This window comes from Mugil cephalus, chromosome 18 (assembly GCF_022458985.1).
Source record: "Mugil cephalus isolate CIBA_MC_2020 chromosome 18, CIBA_Mcephalus_1.1, whole genome shotgun sequence".
Lineage (NCBI taxonomy): Eukaryota > Metazoa > Chordata > Actinopteri > Mugiliformes > Mugilidae > Mugil > Mugil cephalus.
In genome coordinates, this window is record NC_061787.1 from 22462248 (window position 1) to 22470837 (window position 8590).

The following is an 8590-nucleotide window of genomic DNA, read 5'->3' on the forward strand; positions in this document are numbered from 1 at the left end:
CCCTCCGGAATGCTCAGGTACCATAGGACTGTGACATCATCAGTAAGGGACTAATGGGCTGTGACATCATCAGTCAGGGCCAGGAGGACTTCATTCTATCCTGCATAAGATTAAAATAAATGAATACTTTACTCTCGGCCATCAAGTCTTTGCTGCTTCAAACCTTCCAATCAACATGATGCTCCCACCACTGTGCTGATTTTTAGAAATCTGATTCAGAAACTATATGAAATATTAAAAAATACTGTGTACTGGTCACCACTTGGAAAATATGGCAGTTCTTTCATTTCAGTCTTCCCTACCCATATGGAAAGAAAATAGAAGAAACATACACACACACACATATATATATAAATTTTCATCGCCTTCAGTTGTGGTGCTTGAAGTTTGTGAACCCCTTAAAATTTTCTGTTTCTGCATAAACATGACCTAAAACATCACCAGATTTTCAAACTAGTCCTAAAAGTAGATAAAGAGAACCTAGTTAAACAAATGAGACAAAAATATTATACTTGGTCATTTATTTATTGAGGAAAACGATACAATATTACATATTAGTGAGTGGCAAAAGTATCTGGCAAAAAGAATATGATGATGTTTTAGGCCATATTTATGCAGAAATATAGAAAATTCTAAAGGGTTCGCATACTTTCAAGCACCATTCTATGTTTCATGTATTATGAATCATATAAGGAATATATGATTTACTCCTGAAGGTGGCCACTTTTGCATTATTTCCATACAGTATAATAAAAACAATTTGTAACCCACATGGTTAGAAAGCCATTTAATTCAATTACAGTGTGTGTTGGTATGCCATGCCGCAGGGTGGCGTATCAACCCCTTGCTCATTGCCAAGTGCACAGAGTTCACTCTTTCTTTCTGACCCGAGACACTGAGCAGAGAGCCACGGTACTACCAACCTAATGAGCTTCGGAATAAACGTGGTTCTGAGAATTCATGAGAGGAGCCCTTATACCAAGCGAGCCCTCTGGGAAAAAAAGCTCTGATTGTTTTTTTTTCCCGGTGTGGATTAGGAACGAGATTTCCAAGCCTTGGAGGTTCGGTGGCGAGCCAGAAGGACATCGTCAGGGACGGAGAGGTGCACAGCATGGCCAGCTGTGGGATCTGCCTTAACCTGGACATTCACTTACTTCTCACAGATGAGGAACAAAACACAAAATCTACCCGGGTAGTAAAAAACTGAACTGAACACACTGAACACTTTATATAGTATTTTATTTAATTATTTATTTTGTTTCCATGAAAGAGCTCTATTTTTGTTATTCAAATTCACTAGAGAAACCTGATGGTTATTGTGAAACAATAAATTGTCAACTTTCATGCTCTCTCCTTTGATTCAGGAGTCCAACTCTTACGAACCTAGAGATCGTAGGTGCAATTAGTGGGTTGTCAATCCAGACTAAGGGCACTACATAAAACTTGGCGGGCCAGCCAGGAGTTGGTTTAAATTCTCCTTTGACTCTTTTATATGAAAGTTGAGCAGTTGACACTCTATTGCTTTCCAGTGAACATTGATTTCATTTGACTTATTTGACTGTGGTAACATTTCAAAATGGATATTGTTGCATCTGAACATGTCAAAGTGCCTGATACGTTGCTTGTAAGTGGTGTAACTAGTAATGCAGGGGATGATGAAGTATTTGATTACCTGGGACAGTATGGTAAGATTGAGAGGGTAATTAAAGTTAGCAGCAGCAAAGATAAGTTTAAAGACACAGCTATCTTGGAGTACAGTTCAGGTAGAGCTATTGAATATATGAAGGATACTTGACCTGTTAACAGATCTACCAGTGATCCATATGTTGTCTACCACATCCAGCTTTTGTCCGAGCTGTACACAGCAGACAGAGGTTCCACCTTAACTCAGACTACAAACTGAATAACAATCATGTGAAAACTATGTATAAGCATATGTCAACGTATGTTTTTCATACGTTTCATATAATTTTTGCAGTTTTTCTACAATGCCTGTTTTAACGACATACACTTTACATATATAAAAAAATACCATTATAATACCAGGACAATCTTCACTTAGAACCACAGTCATCCCTATGACTGTGACCCCTGGTCAGGTGAGAGCACAGCTGGATAAAGTCAAACAAGGCAAATCAGTAGGCCTGGACCATGTAAACCCCCAGGTCCTGAAGACCTGCGCTTTCCAGCTGACCGGCATCCTACACTTCCTGTTTAACATGAGTCTGGAGTTGGAAAGGATACCGGTGCTATGGAAAATATCTGCATATTTTGTGCAGTTCAAAGACTAAACTAAAGACTAGCACATTACCACTGCTGTGTTTTGAAGACAAAGTATGTCATTTTTTTGGTGTAATTTTGTCCACATTTGATATTAGCCTGTCAGCATATTGTAATTCAAATGTAAAAGAACACTTGATTTCTGTGCCTCCTCCTGGCTGTGTTTAAATGCTTTATAAAAATCATCCATGGAAGTTTTCCACCAATCACAGGCCATCACAGTGTCGTTGTTTTGGGTGTTCCTATTGGTTACTCTACATAAGTCGTACAAGTTCACTTTCAATTACTAGTCAATAACTATGCTGAAGTCAAATATGTGTAATCATGAATTCAATCTGTTCATGATACAAAGGAAAAGTACTTTACCTGTACCATAGTGTATAACTGAATAATTGCTTCACTGAGGTGCGTGTTCCTGAGGAGGAGGAAGGAGTGGAACTGTGGAATATAAAGAAGAAGAGGGAGGGGAGCAGGGGGCAGCGCAGATTTTACATACCCTGTCTTTAAGGTTTGTCAGCCTTCAGTGGGGTGGGGGACCACTAGCTTGGAGCAATTGCCAAGCAGTTGTCTGTTGACAAGTTGTACTTCTTCTACATGCCTGCATTTTGAGTACGTAGAGTCAGCCGATAGTGTCTTCCTTGCATCCTATGTAATTTATTTTTGGTGTTATTTTGTCCAAATTTGATAACTGCATGTCAGCATATTGTAATTCAAGTGTTATGAGAGAACAGACTTTGCAGCATTGCAAACCAGAGCCGAACTTAAAGTAAAGAGTCGATCTGACCAGGCTAGTATCGATCCGATACCATTTATTGATATTTGGATCAATCCGCCCATGAGCCACTGGTCACTCAGAGCGGGAGCGCATAGGCGATTCTACAGTCTGTTGTGGCCCCAAGCAAAAATTTCCAGGGGGCCCTTCTGACCAGTGTTCATCACCAATATGTTATAAATAATCGGACACCAACAGAAAATTTATGAAAAATGTGAAAATACAATGGTAAAGAACAATAAAAAAAAAACTAATTAAATAAATGAATAACAACAAGGTTTTTACAGTACATTGTAAATAATTTGGCATCATATAAATATATACAATAAAAATATAAATAAAGTACATAGCTTCAAAATAGCCTATATAAATTTAGTATAAAATATACATTACACTGTAAATAACCCACATCAGTGCAGCATAAATTGTCCTGAAATTAGCAAGTTTTCACATCAGTAGAAGCATGTATATTGTCATAATGAATCTTTATCGGGCATGGCATATGTTATCCATTACGGTGGATTACTGGACTTATGGTTTTCATCTTCAGCATTTGGTAGGGGCACAGCTGTCTATTTTGTGGTCATAAATTTAAGTAATGATCATGAAGAAATAGAGAGATTTTTAATGGTTCATCTTGGGCATAGTATTCATCGTTCATTGCTGACATAGCATTCATAAATTAATGTTAAATGCTGTTTTTCCATCCAAATCACTCCAAACATGTTGTACTTTAACAAACACCCATGTGCACACAGCAGACAGACACAGCAAGCATGGTAAAACAAACTACATTTTACAATAAATACTGACTAAAAAAAAATAAAAGTTAAGAAAAACGGTTGCATATATAAGTAGCGGACAAGGGGGCTTCAATGCTGATATTGTAATACTGAATAACATACATACTGTAATTACTTACTTTCTTCAAACCCTAATAGCTAGTAAATGTATAGAGTGCTGCTACTTCCAGTCAAGAAGGACAGGACAACAGCTAATGTAACCCGGTTGTAGATTACAACCATAGCGTTATTGTGTATTATAATATTGTTATAACATTAAAATTAATGAACACAGACATGCATTGTTTGTTTAAATACACATTTTTATTTTATTTCAACATTTTACATGAAATATTATTTTGCTATGGCACCTTTGGGACAGCTGTGCTCGGGTCCTCTGGGTTGAGTAAGCGGCGGGTTCAGCTCCGTGGTCTCTCAGTGAACTTGTTATGCCCACGCTGTTAGTAGTGATGGGAACCATTGTTCTTTTTACTGTACCGAATCACTCGAATCAGTTAATTAAAATGATTCATTGAATTGTTCAAAAATGATGCGTGCTCCACCCACCCCTCCCACCCCCAAAAATCGGAACAGTGATGAAAAGTACAACGTAGGCGATGCATATTGCTTATTATAAATGTAAACAATGTGTGTTTTAATTGTGGAAATTAAACAAGTTATAAATGACAAAAAATGCGGGCGTTAACATGTTCACATCTGGAGTGTACTGTTAAATAATTTGTTTAATAAAAAATATTTAATAAAATAAAAATAATGTGTGCCCCACCCACACCCCCACCATTAAAATCATAACAGTGATTAAAAGTACAACGCAGGGGATGCAAATTATAAATGTAAAACAATGTGTGTTCCATTCCCCATAGTCGTTATGTCCAGAAAGCTCTTTCAACGGGCGGGGCTTCCGGTATCTCAGCCTCTGTGTCGGAAAAATAATAATAACAAAAATAAAAACAGGCCTCGTTCAGTTTTGTGCAAAAAAAACAAATATATCAATTACAAAAAAAATCCATAAAAAAATTAAAGATATGGAACCTGCATTAAAAATATAAGAGGACAACATAAACTTAAACGGCTTGAATATGCAATTTAAAAAAAGAAATACATTTCCTAAAAATATGAAAACAAAACAAATATCTAAATAACTTTCTAAACAAAAAAAATAAACAAACACGACAAATGTCAAACAAAGGAATGTTTGAACCCTCCCCCGCCTTCACATCACACTCATGCACCGTCCCCCTGCGCTATCTGCCGGTTAACTGCGTCACTGGCCGAAGTTTCACAAAGAGTGACGAGTCACCCCTAACTTCCACCGGGTCCGTCCGCGTCGCGTATAGGAAGCGTCGCGTCAATGTATCAACCTCCACCGGCTCCGTAGAGTAGTAATAATATATAATAATATAGTAGTGCTCCATTTCAGAAGCGTCTCTACGCTCGGCCACGTGGGCATTACGCCTCTGTTCTATTTTTGACGCTCGATGCCAGCCACACACGTCAAGATAGACAGAGAGCGGATCGTTCGGACAGGAAGTCAGACGGAAATTACAGAGCGAATCTGGTCGTTTTTCAAAATAAAACACCATGAACAGACTCCGGGTCGCATTTCCCGTCGCTAGATCAACATTACGCTATCATTCCATAGCAGTTCTAGTTTTGACGGAGCCGTTGCTAAACCGCGCCAAGCTCAACACAGCAGATTGCATCAGGACAGGAAATCCGACACAGAATCAACGTAAAACACTTCCGCGCCCTTTCAAAATAAAACACAATACGCCGTTCACGTAGCCCCACAACATCACATCAACGTTACGTCATGGCCGAATTTAAGTGGAGCAGCATAAAATCATTTATGATACAACACATTCTTTTTATAAGGACAATACAAGAAAGGACAACGCCTGGAATGTAATCCCGCCGTTTCATGTATATGAATATGGCCGGCTCGCAAGCCAGTGCTATGCTGCTGTTCCGCGCCCGTGTCGCGCCCGGTGAGTGTTGACGCCGAGTGGACGACGGACCAAATAAACGACGCTTGCGCAGCGCGACGCGGACAGACCCGGTAGATTTTCGGGGTCAGAGATGAACGCGCGGGCCATGCGTTCGCGGCTCAGCTCTGTTCGGCTGAACTGAGAAAAGAACGAATCAGTTCATAAAGTGATTCGATACAGTTCGTTCACTCAAAAGATACGTTCTTTCGAACAAATCATTCGTGAACGACCCAACACTAACTGTTAGTACTGCTGTACCTCACCCTGAAGCCATACTTTTTCCTGTTAGGTGAGCATTCAGTAAATGGTCACTGTGTGTTTAATTATATAATAATGCTTTATGTGTTATATGTAACTCATGTTAATGTTATGTCCGGCCTAGGGATTACCTAAACATAACATAGAAAAACTCTCCCTCTTCTACACTTTCAAAAAGGAAACACAAAACACGGAGAATGCAGTCCAATAGAGAGGGAATTTATTTACCCAAACGAAGGACTTCAGGGTGAGCATCGCCTAAAATAATAAACAAAACAAGTTGGGTTGAAATCTTAGGAAACAGGTTTCTTACCTCACTCCCTAACCCAGGGGTCGGCAACCCGCGGCTCTTTTGTTCCTCTGTTGTGGCTCTTTGTGGCGAGCGATGCGGAACATTGACACGGATCAAAGCCCTTCACTTTTTTACGCTAACTGCCTCAGAATAGCGGCAACTGAATGCCACACCACACTCATAGTTGTAACATCAATCAACCACAAAACACTGAACTCCCACAGCACATTTATTAGTTGCTATCGAGTATTTAATTCAAATGTATTTTTATTTTAAATATAAATCTAAATTTGAATTGATGATGATCTTTTAACATAAAAAAAAAAAAAAAAATTGTCGCTCAAAAAATACGTCATAACCGCCGACTGCCGACAGGCCCAGCCCGCTATTTATTGAACTTTTCGACCCTAGGTAAGCCAACCGTGGATAAATCCTTGTTATGTTACATAAATACAATTTCATTTTCTTTGTAGCTGTTCTTCCATTTCATAAAAGCAATACACTATAGGTCTAGCATAGTGGTAAAAACGATATATGCAGTTATCCTCATTTTAGATGTCACAGGGGTTTTGTAGCTCCCAGTGTTTTCTGTGTAAAACGAATTCAAATGGCCCTTTGAGTGTTGAAGGTTGCCGACTCCTGCCCTAACCAAAAACAGGAGAAAAGATGGTACAAATAAAAAGGCTACTCACCCCTACCAAATACTTTTTCCTGTTAGCTGCCGTTTCATCGTTATTTTATATTTTATTTTTATGGAGGGAAAATCACTAATATATATGTTTTAAAATAGTGATTGTATTTGTGGATTATTTGTGCCCCTCGTTGTTAAAATATTGAGATTGAAAAAAAAAACAGCTATTTCCGGTTGAATTAATTGAATAAATAAAATATTTCAAGTTGACAGCAAAAGCTGTCATAACCCTTATTCGCCTCTACATATTGACTACACTAACATTAAGTTAGATTTTTATTATTATTATTTGCTGGCCATAACCGCGTACATAATGGCAGTGGACAGAGCCGCACGCGCCGCCGCAGTCGAATCGGTCACGGCCAATGGAGTGGAGTCCAGCTCAGCTTTCAAAATAACCGAATGTGAAGTAATTAACCTAACAATGTTACCGTTTGTACGTTTCAAACTTAACGTTAGGCTAACGTACCAGGTAGACAACTGAACAGCAGCTGACATTCCCGTAAGTTAGCGTTAGCGTCAGTTTTTGTGCAGTGGTCACGTTCTGAAGCTAATGTTAGCACAGGTCGGTCTCACACAAAGTAACACCATTTGTTAAGTAACAGCAGTCATTTACTGTTAATGTTATGCTTATATCATTATCTGCTCCATTTACCACTGACTTCTCACTACCAGATGGGTAACGATAACTCCTCTTCATTTTCCCTCAACTTCTTTTCCATTGCAGTCCACTAACATCACACAGGTTAACGTGAGGTGGGATTGATGTGGGGCCCCGTTCGGGAGGTTTCCTACTGAGATGATGTCATTGCAAATCGCCCATTGTTGTTTATTTGATTTAACCTTTATTTTTAACAGGGGATCGGTTGAGAGCAAGCTATCTTTTTCAATTCTCACTGTCATTGTTTTTTCAAACTTTTTTTTTTTTTTTCAAATATAGGCTATATATTTTTGAGACATTTCAGTACACAAAACAGCCCTTGGGCCCCGACTCTCGCAGTTGCCTGCCTTGACTATTCACAAGCTGCGCGTCTGCGGGAACGCCCTTAATTATGCAGAATGTTAAACCTAAATAAAATTTAAACGAACAAGTTAGAACAAAAATCCCCCCCCGTACGGTTGTCATGAATAGTGAAATAAACCATTGGGACCAAAACCGTTTTTGAACCGGGCTGGAAACATGTTTAATAATGCTGTAAAGTTGGGCTTTTTAACATGGGGGTCTATGGGGATTTTGCTCCCTTTTGCAACCAGCCTCAAGCGGCCACTCGATGAACTGCAGTTTTTTGCACTTCCGCATGGGCTTCATCGCTCAGACCCGGAAGTTGCCGCCTGAGTTAAACACGTCATTCACGGGGAGGAGGGAGCGGAACTTTGGCTGTAAACACTAAGGGCTATGGGTAGTTTGTTACTTGTATTGTTCATGTGTTTAGATGTCAACATATAACAGATAATTATGTTGTTGTTTTTCTTTCTCTGTGAAGAACCATAACTAGTGTGTGTTCT